Source organism: Trichechus manatus, unplaced genomic scaffold, assembly GCF_000243295.1.
Source record: "Trichechus manatus latirostris isolate Lorelei unplaced genomic scaffold, TriManLat1.0 scaffold00138, whole genome shotgun sequence".
Classification (NCBI taxonomy): domain Eukaryota; kingdom Metazoa; phylum Chordata; class Mammalia; order Sirenia; family Trichechidae; genus Trichechus; species Trichechus manatus.
The window spans coordinates 4,063,622-4,081,303 of NW_004444074.1; positions in this window are offsets into that span (position 1 = coordinate 4,063,622).

Consider the following 17,682-nt stretch of genomic DNA (forward strand, 5'->3'; position numbering starts at 1 on the left):
GTCATCCTCAATTTTATGATCTGATGTGATCATCCTCCATTTTCACATAATGCTGATTTTCACATAATGACCTGGTTTTTGGAACCTAACCATGTTGATAAGTGAGGAGTGGGTGTATTTATGTCCAAGAAATGTGTTGGTTATTTTTGCTTGTTTCTAAACTGTATAAATTGGAATCATGATAAATTATACTAAGATTTATTCATGTTGTTTTGTATAGCTGTAGTGCATTCATTTCCACTGCTGTATAGAATTCCGTTGTCTGAATATAACCGAATTTATTTCTCTATTCTCATTTTAATGGACATCTGCATTTCTAGTCTTTTGATTTTATAAACAGTGCTGCTGTAAACATTACAGAATATGTCTTCTGGCGCACAGAATTTTATTCTTCTGGTGAAGGAGTTTCTCTAGCAGTGGAACTGCTGTGTAATAGGATGTGCAAATACTAATCTGTATAAGAGAATGTCAAATTGTTTTCCAAAGTAGTTGAATCAATTTTTACCACACCAGCCATGTATAAGAGTTCCTATTGATACATATCCCCTCCAACATTTAGGATTGTCACATTTAAAAAAATTTTGCCAATTAAGTGAGCATAAAATGATATCTTATTCTGGTCCCATCTTTCACTTTTTCAAGCAAGTGTTTCTCTATGCTTTGATTTCTTTTCCCTTATGAAAATAGTTTTAAAAAATATTTTCTTTATTGTGCTTTAGGTGAAAGTTTACAGCTCAAGTTAGTTTCTCATAAAAAAAATTTATACACATATTTTTATGTGACCCTAGTTGCAGTCCCTGTAATGTGACAGCACACTCCCCCTTTCCACCCTGGGCTTTCTGTGTCCATTCAACCAGCTTCTATCCCTTTCTGCCTTCTCATCACACCGCTGGACAGGAGCTGCCCATTTAGTCTTGTGTATCTACTTGAACTAAGAAGCACACTCCTCACAAATATTATTTTACGTTTTATAGTCCAGTCTAATCTTTGCCTGAAGAGTTGGCTTCAGGAATGGTTTTAGTTCTGGGTTAACAGAGAGTCTGGGGGCCATGGCTTCAGGGTTTCCTCTCCTCTAGTCTCAGTCAGACCATTAAGTCTGAAAATAGTTTTATTTTATTTTTTTGTTCTGATTACAAAATTAACACACACATATTCATTCTGCCAACAACTATTATGTGCCAAGGTGCTCATCAACATGCTAGGGAGATACAGCAGTGAAACAAAACAGAAAAGGTCCCTCCCCTCATGGAGCTTCCATTGTAGTATGGAAGATTGACGATAATTGAAGAAATAAACAAGATAATTTCAAATTTCAGTTACTGATAAAGTGCCATGAAGACGATAAAACGGCAGAATAATAGTGGTTGATGCTCTGGACTGCTGTAGATTGGGTGATCAGAGAAGGTCTTTCTGAGGAAATGAATTACATGCGAGTTGTATATAAGTGATGAGACAGAACTAGTCATGCAGACAAGGAGCTAGCCATGTGAGGAAGATGGGGAAGAATGTTTCAGGCAGTGGGAACAGCAAGTCCAAAGGCCATGAGGTGAGGAGCAAACTTGTGAAAATGAAAGAATAAGAATAAAGCAAAACTTACCGTCGATCTAACCATGTTAACATTTTGATGTACATTCTTCCCAACATTATTCTGTGTACCTTTGATGCCGCACCCCATCCTCCTTCTGGTAAGTTAACTGGGAGACTGTCTGTTTTTATATATCTTTAAATAATATCTATATCTTTATATACCTGTGTATCTATATCTATATAAACCCACTGTCGTCGAGTCAATTCCAACTCACAGCAACTCCATAGGATTTCCAAGGCTGTAAATCCTTTTTTTTTCCCTCCTTTTTTTAAATTTTTTTATTGTTCTTTAGATGAAGATTTACAGAGCAAATTAGTTTCTCATTAAACAATTAATACACATATTGTTTTGTGATGTTAGTTGCCAACCCCATGGCATGTCAACACTCTCTCCCTCTCAACCTTGGGTTTCCCATTACCATCTTTCCTGTCCCCTCATGCCTTCTTGTCCCTGACCCTGAGCTGGTGTGCTCAGTTAGTCTCATTTTGTTTTATGGGCCTGTCTAATCTTTGGCTGAAGGGTGAACCTCGGAGTGACTTCAGTACTGAGTTAAAAGGGTGTCCAGGGGCCATACTCTTGGGGTTTCTCCGGTCTCTGTCAGACCAGTAAGTCTAGTCTTTTTTTTTTTTTAAAGTGAGTTAGAATTTTGTTCTACATTTTTCTCGCCCTCTGTCTGGGACCCTCTATTGTGATCCCTGTCAGAGCAGTCTGTGGTGGTAGCTGGGCACCATCTAGTTGTGCTGGTCTCAGTCTGGTGGAGGCTGTGGTAGTTGTGGCCCATTAGTCCTTTGGACTAATCTTTCCCTTATGTCTTTGGTTTTCTTCATTCTTCCTTGCTCCAGATGGGACAGAACTAGTGGAGTATCTTAGATGCCCACTCACGAGCCACTCACCAAAGAAGGATGTAGAACATTTTCTTTAAAAACAATGTTACGCCAATTGAGCTAGATGTCCCCTGAGACGATGGTCCCCAGCCCTCAGCCTGGTAATTCAGTCCCTTAGGGGGTTTGGATGTGTCTGTGAAGCTTCCATGACCTTGCCTTGATCAAGTCGTGCTGACTTCCCCAGCATTGTGTACTGTCTTACCCTTCACCAGAGTTACCACTTATTATCTAGTTAGTGTTTTTCCTTCCCCATTGCTCTGCTCCCTAGTAACCATCAAAGATTCTTTCTTTCTGTGTGTAGACCTTTTCATGAGTTTTTATAATAGTGGTCTCATACAGTATTTATCCTTTTGTGACTGACTTATTTCACTCAACATAATGCCCTCTAGATTTATCCAAGTTGTGAAATGTTTTGCGGATTTATCATTGTTCTTTATTGTTGTGTAGTATTCCGTTGTGTGTAAGTACCATAGTTTGTTTATCCATTCATCTGTTGATGGGCACTTAGGTTGTTTCTGTCTTTTTGCTGTTGGAAATAATGCTGCAGTGAATATGGGTGTGCATTTGTAAGACCTCATTGTTGATTGAAGGCTCTGGAGGAACAGTTGGAGACAACTGCAAAACTTCCAGATAGAGTGAGGTGAGAAAAAGAAAAAGGAGAGACTTAAAAAGCAAGAAAAGAATGCCTTGAGTAAAACTTTTTATTTAAAGATATTGAGTAACTTAATACTAAGAAAGACAACCCCTAAAAAATCCAGAATATGATTTATACCAGATGAAAATAAGTTTATAGGACAATATGACATACTTTGAAAGAGATAAGTGAAAGAACAATATCCGTTTAAAAACAACAAAAAGTTATGAAACAAAATAGGTAGCAATAAAGTAAAGTAAATGGTTATAAAAAAGAGCCAAACAGAACTCTTGGGTATTGAAATAAAACATAGAAACTCTAGAATGGACATACTGAAAAGAGAATCGGTGAATTGGAAGATACCAAAGAATTTATCCAGACTACAACAGAGTATATTAATATGAATTATTAAGTGCTAGAGGATTAATTGAAAAACTACCACATATATCTACTAGGAATTCTAGAGCAGGGTTTCTGAACCTCAACACTTGACATTTTAGGCCAAGTAATTCCTTGTTGTGGGGACCTTTGCATTGTAGGATGTTTAGCAGCATCCCTGAGCTCTACCCACTAAATACTAGTAGCACAGTCCCCCCTCCAGTTCTGACAACCAAAAACATCTCCAGACATTGCCAAATTGCCCATATTTGAGAAATGCTGTTTTAGAATGGAGAAAATAGCAGACAATATTTGAGAAGATAATCACTGAAAAATTTGTAGAATTCAAAAAAGGCATGAATTTTCAGAGGACCAGGCAGAATAAAAAAAAAAAAAATCTATCACCAGACATATCACAGTGAAACTGTAGAACATCAAGGATAAAGATAACAAGGGAAAACGTTATCTACAAAGGACCACCAATTAGACTGCTAGCCAACTTCTCAGCAACAACGGAGGCCAGAAAATAAGGAAGCAATGTGTCTAAAATGCTGAGGGAGAGTATGTCAACCTAAAACTTCATACACAGCTAAACTAACATTCAAGAATGAATGCAAATTATAAACATTTTTAGATGTGAGAGAGTTTAATACAGACCTTCACTTAATTATTAGAGGCTACATCTCTGCAAGAAGGAAAGTGAATCCAGAGGGAAGGTGTGGGAGTCAAGAAGCAAAGGTAGTTTCCATATTGAAGGCAGGGGAACATAGAAATTGATTTAATAGACCAGTAAGTTCAACTATTGACTGTAAAATAATATTTTTGTGTGTGTGATAAAAGGCTGAAAACAAGGTTAGACCAGCAGTTCTCAAATGTGTTGATCTTATGATTACTTTATACTTTTAAAAAAGTTATTGAGGCCCCAAAGAGCTTTTGTTTATGTGGGTTATATCAATATTTACCATATTAGAAATTGAAACTAACACATTTTAAAAAATATTTTAAAATATTTCATTAAAAAATAATAAACCCAGTATATGTTAACATTTTAATGAAAAATAAATATTTTCTAAAACATTTAATAAGAATGGCATTTTTTCTGCTTTTTTTTCAAATCTCTTCATTGTGTTTGGCTTAATAGAAGATGGCTGGATTCTCATATGTGCTTAAATATGTTGCAGTATGAAGCAAATGAAGAAAATGTGGCCTTTCGCAATATGTAGTTGGAAAATGGAGTATTTTGATAGACTTTTTGTTAGAAAGCTCAACATTTTTGTTGCAATAAATACTGAGAGTTGTTTCCTTGAAGTGACAATTCACTTCTTTTTCTATAAAACATCTGCCAAATACCCGAGTCTGTAGAACCATGGTTTGTCTCTTGGTCATTCTTTCGAATAAAAATGGCATTCCATGAAAAAAGTGCCTAGTTCAGCTCAGCTCAAACAAGTGCCTTTCCATGAGACAACCGTGGTACTTCTGTATGCAGCAGAAGTGCTTTATGCATACTTGCCATTTTACCATTCAGAATTTTAAACAAGTATGCATACATGGGTCAAAATTTAATAAAATTTACTATTTTTACTCCTTCATCAAGGGCATTTATTAGTGAAACTGTTTTTTTTTTTTTGCCTCCTGTGAGTGTAAGACAAGAATACAATGACTGCAGGACCAGTTTGGTACCACCACCTTGATTTATGCTAAGGCACCAGCAATTTTACTCATCTTCCCTTTTGTAATGCCAGTGCAAATATCAACACAATAAAAAAGACAAGTAACATCTTAGTATTATTATAAAACTAGCTTTAACTTTGCAGACTCCTGAAAGAGTCTTAGGGAACACGCTCTGAAAACTGCTGCTCTAAATAGTTACAGGTTGTGTCATCTGCATATCACAGGTTGTTAATTAGTTTTCCTCTGATTCTGATGTCACGTTCTTCATATAGTCCAGTGTCTCAGACTATTTGCTCAGTATACAGGTCGAATAAGTAAAGGATACAATCCTGATACACACTGTTCCTGATTTTAAACCATGCAGTATCTCATTGTTCTGTTCAAATGACTGCCTCTTGGTCTATGTATGGATTCCACATGGGCACAATTAAATGTCTGGAATTCCCATTCTTAGCAATGTTATCCATAATTTGTTATAATCCACACAGTCGAATGCCTTTACGTAGTCAATAAAACACAGGTAAATGTCTTTCTGGTATTCTCTGCTTTCAGCCAAGATCCATCTGACATCAGCAATGATATCCCTGGTTCCACGTCCTCTTCTGAATCTGGCTTGAATTTCTGGCAGTTCCCTGTTGATGTCCTGCTGCAACCATTTTTGAATTATCTTCAGCAAAATTTTACTTGCGTGTGATATCAGTGATATTGTTCGATAATTTCCACATTCTATTGGATCACCTTTCTTTGAAATGGGCACAAATATGAATCTCCATATGCAGATGACACAACCTTGCTTATTGAAAGTGAAGAGGACTTGAAGCACTTACTGATGAAGATCAGAGACAACAGCCTTCAGTATGGATTACACCTTAACATAAAACATAAAACAAAAATTCTCACAACTGCAATAAGTAACATCATGATAAATGGAGAAAATATTGAAGTTGTCAAGGATTTCATTTTACCTGAATCCACAATCAACACCCATGGAAGCAGCAGTCAGGAAATTAAGCAACGTATTGCGCTGGGCAAATCTGCTGCAAAAGACCTGTTTAAAGTGTTAAAAAGCAAAGATGCTACCTTGAGGACTAAGGTGCACCTTACCCAAGCCATGGTATTTTCAGTCGCCTCATATGCATGAGAAAGCTGCGTAATGAATCAGGAAGACTGAAGAAGAATTGATGCATTTGAATTATGGTGGTGGTGAGTAATATTGAATATACCATGGACTGCCAGAAGAATGAACAAATCTGTCTTTGAAGAAGTTCAGCCAGAATGCTCCTTAGAAGGGAGGATGGTGAGATGTCTTCTCACGTACTTTGGACATGTTATCAGGAGGGACTAGTCCCTGGAGAAGGACATCATATTTGGTAAAGTAGAAGGTCAGCAAAGAAGAGAAAGACCCTTAATGAGATGGATGGACACCGTGGCTGCAACAGAGGGCTCAAACATAGCAATGATTGTGAGGATGGTGCAGCACCGGGCATTGTTTTGTTCTGTTGTACATAGGGTCTGTATGAATCAGAACCAGCTTGACGGCACTGACCAACAACAGATAGTTATAACAAGTGGGAGGACCTATTCAGTGGTGTCTAAGAACATTTTCATGTTGAAGAGGAAGACAAACATAGCTGAAGATCATTTAAATAAACATAAAGTTGTGTCTCTTAAAAAAGAGTACTGAAAAAAAGACACATCTATGTTTCCAAACAAGCAGAGCTAAAAGTAGGGATATAGAAATCTTTATCAATTCACTAGAAAGCAGGAAAGGAGAAAGAGTCAGAGAAAAAGAGACAACAGACATAAAGAAAATACTATGTAATATGGGGAAATGAGTCCAGCTATATCAGTAATCACATTAAATGTGAATTTTAATTCCTGTGTTAAAAAACTAGTTTACCATTTTAGGTTTTTTTAAATCCATAAATATGCTACTTAAACACAGATAAAGCCTAATTTGAAAAAAAAGTTGAAAATAAAGGAGAAAATAATCCAGGCAAGTACTAACCAAAAGAAAGCTGGTGCAGCAATATTATTGTTAGACAAAATAACATATAAGGCAAAAAATTATTAATTGGGATAGAGAGGGACATTACCTACTAGTAGAAGAAATAATCTAGAAAGAACATATAGTAATCAAAAACTTGCATACGTATTCACTGGCAGAATTTCAAGGAGAAATAGATCCTTAGTTATGGTGGAGAATTTTGATGTACCTCTCCCAGAAATTGGTATAGCTGACTGAGAGAAAAAAAAAAAAAAAATCACCTTAAATGAAAATCAAAATCTTTCTTATACATAAGTAACAATTCATGTAATGGAAAGATTATTTATATTAGCAACAAACTCTTTCCATGACTTGTTAATAAAAGGATGGACAAGGACAATTTAAGAATGAAAATTAGAAACCAATCTTACGAGTATAAAGAAAAACAATATTTTAACAAATCAAATTTAGCTGTGTACTAAAAAAATACATAACATTTGGAATAAATTCTTGGGAATGCAATAATTTAAGAATTCTTTTAAAACGTAAGTCAGATTTATCACTCCTGCTCAAAATTCTCCAATGGCAAAATACGAAGTTCTGCCCTGAGGGCTTTTACACCTTCAGTTTACCAGGGGCTTTCTTAGATCTTTACTCACATGTCTCCCTGAGACCTTTCTGTCTTACTAAAAATTTTGTTTCCTAGCCAGCACTCCCTATTCTTATCCCTGGGCTCTGCTTTGTTATTTTCTGGAGCATTTCTCATGATCTGTCATACTATTTATTTTGTTGTTTATTGTCTATCTCCCCTCAACTAGAATTTAAGGTTCACGAGAGCAGAGATTTTTCTCTATCTGTTCCCTTCTGTTTTCCTAGAGTCTGCAGTAGTGCCCAGCACACTGCAGGCACTCAGTAAGTGTTTGTTGAATAAATAAATGAATGAATATTTCAACATCAGAAAATCTATCACCAGATTCAAAGGGAAAAATCGTGATAATCTGATGTGCAGAAAAATAATTTGATAAAATTCATCACTCATTCATAATAAGAATGCTTAGCAAACAGTAAATATATGGGAATTCTTTAACTTGCTAAGGATAGCTATAAAAAACCTAGAGTTAACCTTATATTTGATGTTAAAACTCCAAAGCATTTCCATTAGTTCATCCCCAGTGCAAGGAGGTCCCTATTATCACCTCTTCCGTTCAACAGCGTGCTAAGACAAGAAAAAGTACTAAGGGATATAAAAATTGGAAAGGAAAAAACTGCCCTAACTTGTGGATGATGAGGATGCATTGAATATTGAAGAGAATCTACAAACTATTAAAAAGTTTAGAAAGTTCAGCCAAGTGAATATTATTTAAAAATCAACATTCTTACACACAAGAAATAATTAGTATATGTAATAGAAAAAAACAATCTGATTTATAATAGCAACCACCATAAGCTACTTAGGAATTAATTTAGTAAAAACATGCAAGTCTTTTTTGGAGAAAATTACAAAATATTATCAGAGGACAAAAAAGACCCAGCTAAGTGGAGGTATATCATATGCATAGATAGCAAAACGTAATACAGAAATGTCAATTCTCTTCAAATCAATTTACGAATTAACTTACATGCCACACAGTTTTCCCTAGAACTTGACAGGCTTAACCCAAAACTCATGAAAAAGCAAAAAGCCCAGAATAGTTAAAACAACTTTAAAGAACAACCGTGTGGGCGATTTGACTTCATAGATATCAAGACTATAAAGCCATAGTTGCTCTTGTGTCTAATCTAGTGCTAAAATAGGCAGTACTCAGTGTTTGCTAGGGAGATGAATCGGAATTGACTCGACAACATCGGGTTTTTGGTTTTTTGGTTAGGTCGCTTGATGGACGGAAGAACCGACTAAAGTACGAATGCTTGGAACACACAGGTGTGCAGGGTACCTGTGGGTCCTACCTGATCTTACATTACTTGTCTGCGGTCACGATTAACTCTGGAACTGGTTGGGGTAGGAGAAGGTGAATCTGAAGATGAGGGTGACTCAGACCTGCAAGGACCAAGGAAGATAAGAACTCACAAAAGGCAACACACAGAGCTGGCTAATTTGTTTGTCTTAAGCAAATCATGGCTTGTCCAATTTGAACATGGGGATTGTATTTACTTAAAATTTAGCAAGCCTGTAACAGGAATTTACTATGTGTTAAGTATGGTATCTGGCTGAAGTGTAAGAAAACTTTAATATATTAGGTAGGAAAAGAAGTCCATGGTTTTTTCTTGGGCTATTTATTATGAAAATATGTTGGGAATGTTGGTATTGCATACATACCTAAAGAAAATGTGAAAATGTTCAACTGCTTTGTTTATCATAACATTTTTTTTGGAATTGTGTTTTATTATTACAGATTTTTTGTACAGAGAATATCCTTGCAAGCGTACAGATGTAACTGTATTTATGATTAGGAAAGAATTTGGCAAATGTTTATACCATTTTGTTTGTAATTACTGAATTTTGTTTTAGGTTTAATTTTTTTGACTTCATGATTAAAATAGTAGTATTTTAAATTGGAAATGTTCCATTGTTTGGGAAAGAGGTTGTTTAGAAATGCCAGGTGAGGAAATGAAAATTGTCAGAGTTAAATTTGGCAATATGTGATAAGGGACTAATGATGTTCTGATTCATATGTGATGGTAACATGCCTTAGAGAGGTGTCAGCTGGTAGTAAGGTGCTGTTCTCTCTGGTGGCATTCTGGTGATAACCAACACAGCACTTTATAGTTTCCAAAATATGTGAGCCTACCTGACTTTATTTGAGCCTCAAAGATATGTGAAGGAGGTTTATTTTAATTCAGTGATCATTTATGGAGCAGGCTTTGTGCCAGCTTTTGTGCTACATCATGGGGAACCAAACATAAGACAAGGACCCTGACCTCAGGTTAGTAGAAGTGTAACATTGGGATATCCAGCCAGGATGGTAAGCATGGAAACAATGATTAAGGAAGGAGACATAGATAATTGGATGTGGTAGTGATAGGTAATGGTGGAGTTTGTAGTCTGTCGTCGTTATATTTTGTATCTTAGGGAAGAATTGGTGTTTTTTTTAAACACCATTTTGAAATTATGTTTCACAATTTACGTAGCTGATTTGTTGTACTTTTGAAATTCATACAATAAAACCTGTGAAAACCAGAGCCTGTGTAAGGCAGAAACCTGTCAGAGGGAAAACTCCAATGTCTTCCACTGAAACCAACGATAGGAAAATGCTAAGACTGCACCCTGTCAAAGGCCGAAAACTCATGAGACTTGGAAAAACAAGGCAGTCCTGTTGAGTTCCGGCTCTCACAAGTTTCACTGTATTAAATTTTCTGTAGTTGTAATTTTTTTCCTTTGAAAAATCTGGGTGTTGAACTTTCTGTCTAGGCCAACCTCCTTGATATTGTGTTCATGGAAGGAGTGATTAATCTGTGTGCATAATGCAGTTTTGTTTATTAGAAATATTTTAGGTAATTGATGCTTTGTAGGCTTTTGTTGTTATTTTTAGAACTGAAAAAGATTAAGAGAAATAAAACGTGACAGAAGTCTAGAGGGAGGTACTGCTTGAAGCAGGTGAAGCAAATCAAACATCAACGAAAACAGAAGCCCCTGAGATGAAGAACGGAAAAATCTGTAATTATTATCATTATTAGCTCCACAAGGTTATTGAAGTAATCAGGATATCAATATCATAATTAAATGAAAATTTATTTTTAAATCTGAGAAATAGAGAAACCAATGCTTTAGGATATGTATCTTACATACTCAGAAGTTAGCTTTTTTTTTTTTTAAGTTGGGCATCAATGATGAATAAATAGTTCATTCATATTAATTACACCGATACAGTTCTGAGTACCAAAGAAAAGTATCCAAATTTAGGGAAGGTTCTTTTGTGGGTTGTATAGAATTTTTTTTCTTTATATGAAAAGTAACCTTGTAAACACTCTAGCAGAAGAATTTTAGGAGATGATTTTCTTTTGGAATGGGATCCCTTTATTCTGATCATTGATTCTAACCGAAGACCTCTACCCGATTCACTAATGGAATTATTTGAACAATGACAGTCTGATCAGGGAAGTCTAGTCTTCAGGTTGATCCTGAAGCTCTGCTGTGCTCTCACCAAGGGTAAGTCAAGATCTTCCACCAGGACTGGCCTTTGGATGACAGATTTGCTCCTTAATTCCTAGAAGGAGGTATGTGTTAAAATTGCCTAGTAATCTTCTCTGGTTGCTTTTGTGGAATTCAGGTGCAGATTTTATCAGTGACTAACCATGATCCCACATGTGGGGACATTGTGAGGTAATCAGTAGTTTTGGGGAAATCTCATATTGTTTCAATAGTTTGACCTCCTCTTTTGTGCAGGATTTGGGGATGAAAGTGGCATTCTATAGAGAAAAGAACTTAAGTTTTGTCATTGGAGAGTTTGGGTTTCACATCCGGATTCTGTCTCTGAGTAGCGGTGTAACTCTGAGCAAGTAACTTAACCTCTCTGAATCTCAATTTCATTTGTAAAAAGGAACTAATATTATAAAATCTTAGTACAAAAATAAGTTGCCATCGAGTTGATTCCAACTCATAGCGAACCCCTATGACAGAGTAGAACTGCCCCATAGGGTTTCCGAGGCTGTAAATCTTTACAGAAGCAGACTGCCACATCTTTCTCCTGTGGAATGGCTGGTGGGTTTGAACTGCCAACCTTTTGGTTAGCAGCCTAGCATTTTAACCACTGCGCCTCCAGGGTTCCTTGCCAGCATATAGTAAGTACACTTATTCTCTTAATAATACAAACATCTAGTGCTATATTTGACACATAGAGGCACTCAATAAAGATGAGTTTCTAATATTAATTTCCAATCTGTTAATACAGAGAAACTTCAGCAAAGACATTACTATACTAGCTATTGAAAATACTCGTTACTATTTGAGCACCAAAGGAAATGTAAACATTGTTATATTCTCTTTCTTAGTTTTGTGCCTCTGTTGTTACATTTTTTAATTCAGCTGATGCTATACTAAGGTTTAATAATGCACCCCAGTTTCTATTGCTTTTAGCTTTTAAACTGGAAATTGTAATTGAGCAGGAAGAGGGAGCAGGCCATATTTTGAAGGATTTTGAAAGAAACCTTATAAAATATAAACTGAGATTAAGCACTGTTATGCTACCAGTTGCCGTCAAGTTGGTTCTGACTCATGGCAACCCCATGTGGGTCAGAGTAGAACTGCTCCATAGGGGTTTTTAGTGGCTGATTTTTTGGAAGTAGATCACCTCTGGGTGGATTCGAACCTCCAACCTTTCAGTTAGCAGCTGAGCACATTAACCATTTGCACTATGCAGGGACTCCTTAGACAGTCTTAACCAAAACCAACCAAACCTGTTGCCGTTGAGTGGATTCCAACTCAGTGATCCTATAGGACAGAGTAGAACTACCCAGTACAGTTTCCAAGGGGTGACTGGTGGATTCGAACTGCCGACCTTTTGCTTAGCAGCCAAACGCTTAACCACAGCACCACCAGGGCCCCTAAACAATCTTAGGTAGATACAAATGAATCAGAATGCATGGGATGAGTGGAATACAAAGGACTGTTGAAAAACCTTATGCTTAAGGACTAATTGGCTGTTTTTAAACAAGGACAACCCAGGTGTCCTGAAAAATATAAAGAAAAGTTTCATTTTGGGTGGTGCTCAGGGAGCACTTAAGATGGGATGGAAAGAATTCTGAAGTTGAGCATGGCTCCACAGTACTGAGGAATTTTCAGGAGGGGCATTAGAGTATGAGGGATAGTCCCTGTGAATCTGTATGAGGAATTTACTTGATGGCTGTATTTTCAGAACCTGTTAACAGTTTATTCATTCTTAAAGCTTCTTTCATTTGCTACCTCCCCCCTGAAATCTTCCTCAAATCTTTCTACTAGCAAATAAGAATCCTTTCCTCTTTATACTAGCCAAAAAGAACTGTGGATTTTGAACAGCATTTTATCTGTGCTTCTTTTATGAGAAGTTACATTATAGTTGTTTGTGTCCTAGTGTTACATGAATGTGTCTATCTCTTAAATCATGTTGTGATGGGAAGAATATGCGTTCTTAGGTTGGAAATATCTGGAGTTGAATACTAGCTCTGATCTTTTCTAGCAATGTGTTCTTTTTGTCACATAATACCTATTCACACAGGGTTGATGGGAGGGTTAAATGGAATAATAATATGTAAATGCCTTTTATCACCTGCTCATCTGCAGACCACAGCCTAAAGGCATAGAATTTCTGTTCTGTGTTCTCTGCTCTCTGACAAGGATTCTAAGGAGGTAGTTTGAAAAGGGAAATTTATAGATACCAAATGAAATCCAAAACCCAGGTATTCAAGGAGTCGTATGTAAGATCTCTGTCTTTAATCTGACTGTGTGTATGAATGAAAAGGATCTATGTGGTATTGGAAAAGCTGTCAGTAGACAAGTTATGAATACACTTGCAGTATGCATTATGTAATGGACCGCTAATCACTCTTTGTATCAGAAACAGTTTCTACTGGGAAAATTCATTCTGACAGCACAAAATTCTTGTTCAAAATTTGGGCAGATATCTGTATTTTTGAATTAGACAAGGGATAAGAGAAAAATTTTAAAAATGTAGTTTGTCATTTACCGGATTTGATGTAAACTGTCTAGTAACCAATTCTAATAACGTTCTATCAAGATTTTGCACATAATATGTCACAATCCTCTACATAAGATGCAGTGTGGACCAGTGAAGTGAACCTGGGCTAAAAGTCAGAAAAATTGGATGTAAATCTTGATATTATCTGAGAACAGGCCTCTGTTGTGTAGCTCTTGTTGCTGCAGCAAAGATGATGGTAAAACAGACTGATCAGAAGCATTTAACACAGTGAAACTTTGCAACTCTGTGAGTATGGGCAATATGAGTTGTCAAAGATGGCTAAAACAGACTGAAGCAGTAACCTTGAATCTATTAAAAAACAGCAGACTCCCTATAATTTCTAAAAATAAACATAGGATTGAGAGACTCCCTGAGATATACAAGACACTGACCACACTTCACAAATCTGGTAGTTCTGGGTTGACATATCTTGAAAAAATGTTTATCAGGTGCTTGAGAAGCAAAGGCAGGGAGAGGTCCCTGGCATTTACTAGCTTGCACCAGACCCTCAGATGAAGACAGGCAAATTATTTAGCTGAGAAAATTCTTCAAAAATAGACAATGAAATCCACTTGAGGTGAATCCAGGTAATGAAAAGGTCAGGAAAAATTTGTCTCTGAAAAGACAAATCAAAAGAGAAATGATGACTTCAGGAGAAGATAAAGCTTCCAAATGCCTATGCGTGGAGTTGCCCGCCCAAGAAAATAGGCATTGAATGATGACATCTGAGTAAGTGACTTTGTCCACTGGAATTGCAAATGTTTACATTGTCCTCAGGTGAGTTAAATTTATACCTGTTCACTCTCCTTGATCTTGGTATAATTTCCTGGTGTTTTACAGTAACTCCGCTACTTCCTAATTGTGAGTTTTTGGCAAATTCATTAGCTTCTTTAAGTTTGCCTCAGTTTCCTCATCTGCAAAATAGAGATTCATAATACCTACTATTAAAGATTGAAGGATCAAGCAAAAATAATATATGTGAAAGTTTCACTATCAGTTATTTAGTAAGCTTCCCCATGCTAAGGAGCCCCTAGGATTGATAGGCAAAGCATAGTGTTACTCAACTGCTAGCCTCTAGCTACAGTAACACAAGCAGTCCGAATCCTGCTCTTTCTTGTGATCCTTCTAATAATTTGATTCTACCCAGTGGAAGAAGAAGAAGTGGAGCAAGTTGGGGATATTATGAAGCCCTTTATAAATGACTGTGAGGTTGACGCCTCAGTTCTTGCCCAGGATAGGTTTCCAAATAAGCCTTCCCCTAGGAAAATACAGATAGGCATAATTTCAGAAGCCCAAGGAGAAGCCTGAATACTCACCAGAAGGAGGCAGATGTATAAGCAACCAGTTCCTCCTTTAAAAAGCAAAAACAACAAAAAACCATCTTTATTGAGATGCAATTTACATATTATACAACTCACCCATTTAAAGTGTACGATTCAGTAGTTTTTAGTATATTCACAGATGTGTGCATCCATCATCACAATCAATTTTAGAACGTTTTCATCATGGTAAAAAGAAACCCCATACCCATTTCCCTCCACATTCTGAACACTCAGCCTTAATCTACTTTGTCCCAATAGATTTGCCTCTTCTAGAAATTTCATATAAATGGAACCATACAATTGTGGTCTTTTGTGACTGGCTTCTTTCACTTAGCGTAATGTGTTCAAGGTTCATCCCTGCATCAGTGCTTCATTCCTTTTTATGGCTGAATAATACTCCATTATACGGATATAGCACATTTCGTTTATCCAGTATCCATTCGTCAGTCAATGGTCATTTGGATTATTTGCATTTTGTCTTCACAGAGAAAGGACTTTTAGATGAGTGACTTGACTGCACTTATAACCCAGATGTGAAAGCCCTGATGTGTTTCCTATGTGTCTATAATTTGATCTGTATCATTACCTAAACCAAAATGTAAAGAACAATTCCTCTTTGAAAAGAGAAACACTCCTCAAATCTTATAGTATATTAAACGGCACTATTGCACTATTAATTGGTCCTTATGGGCTCCTAATTTCTAATTAGTCACCTTTTGAACTTTTTCGTAAAATTTTATGTAAAATACAGCTTCACTGTTAAAATGGGGAAAATACAGATAGGCAAAATCAAAATTACCTGTAATCCCAACACTCAAAGGCAAGTAACCATAACATTTTTAAGAGTTTACCCTTAATATTTTAATGAGTTTATTGATTTGTAAAAATGATACATGCTCATTATAAATTCAGGAAATGCAGAAAAGTACAAATAAGAAAGTGAATCACTCCAATACCCTCATCCAAAAATAAACATTTTAATATTCTGTTAACAACATTCCAGACCTCTCTCTAGGTATATATGCAGATAGGAGGATAGATGGATGGATGGATAGTTGAATAGATGGATGAGTGGACAGATGGAAAAAGAAATACATAATGGAATTATATATGCTTATTTTTAACAAAAATAATATTTTACTTGAATTTTACAGAATTTCTGTTCCAAGATGGTGAACTGAGCACATCCTGCAACTTCCCCTCTTTTCCTCCAAACTCTAGAAATGATAAGAAAAAAAATTTTTTTTTTTATTGTACTTCAGGTGAAGGTTTACAGAACAAATAGTTTCTCATTAAACGGTAGTACAGATACTGTTTTATGACATTGGTTAACAACCCCACGACGTGTCAACTCTCTCCCTTCTCAACGTTTTTTTTTTTTTTTGTGAAAATATACATAGCCAAAGATACACCGTTTCAAAAATTTCTACATGCACAGTTCAGTGATATCGACTACGCTGTTCCAATTGTGCTGCTATTCTCACTTTAGGTGAAGGTTAACAGAACAAAATAGTTTCTCATTAAACAGTACACATGTTGCCCTATGGCAGTGGTTAACAACTTCACTACACATCAACACTGTCCTTACTCAACCTTGGGTTCCCTATCACCAGCTTTCCTGTCCCCTTCTGCCTTCTAGCCCTTGTTCCTGGACTGCTGTGACTCATTAGTCTTATTTGGTTTTATGGGGCTGTCCAATCCCTGGCTGAACGGTGAACCTCGGAAGTGACCTCACCGCTGAGCTAAAAGGGTGTCTGGGAGCCATACTCTCAGGGTTTCTCCAGTCTCCTTTAGGCCAGTAAATCTGATCTTTTTTTTTGGGAGTTAGAATTTTGTAACCCTCTGTTGTGATCCCGGTCAGAGCAGTCAGTGGTGGTAGCCGGGCACCATCTAGTTGTACTGGATTCAGTCTGGTGGAGGCTGTGGTAGCTGTGGTCCATTAGTCCTTTGGACTAATCTTTTCCTTGTATCTCGTTCTCTTCATTCTCCCTTGCTCCCGAAGGGATGGGATGAGACCAGTGGAGTATCTTAGATGGCCGCTGACAGGCTTTTAAGACCCCAGACACTACTCACCAAGATAGAATTGTCTTTATAAACTGTGTTATGCCAATTGAGCTGGGTGTTCCCCGAGACCATGGTCCCCACAGCCCTCCGCCCAGCAATTCAGTCCCCCGGGGAGTTTGGATGTGTCTATGGAGCTTCCATGACCTTTCCTTGTACAAGTTGTGCTGGTTTCTCCTGTATTGTGTACTGTCTCACCCTTCACCAAAGATACTACTTATCTATTGCCTATTTAGTATTTTCTCCCCACCCTTCCCATCCCTGGTAACGACAAAGATTGTTACTTTTTGTGTGTAAACTTTTTCATGAGTTTTTACAATAGAGGTCTCATACAATATTTGTCTTTTTGTGATTGACTTATTTCACTCAGCATATTGTCCTCCAGTTTCATCCATGTTATGAGATGGTTCACAGATTCATCATCGTTCTTTTTTGTTTTGCATAGTACTCCATTGTGTGTATGTACCATAGTTTGTTTATCCATTC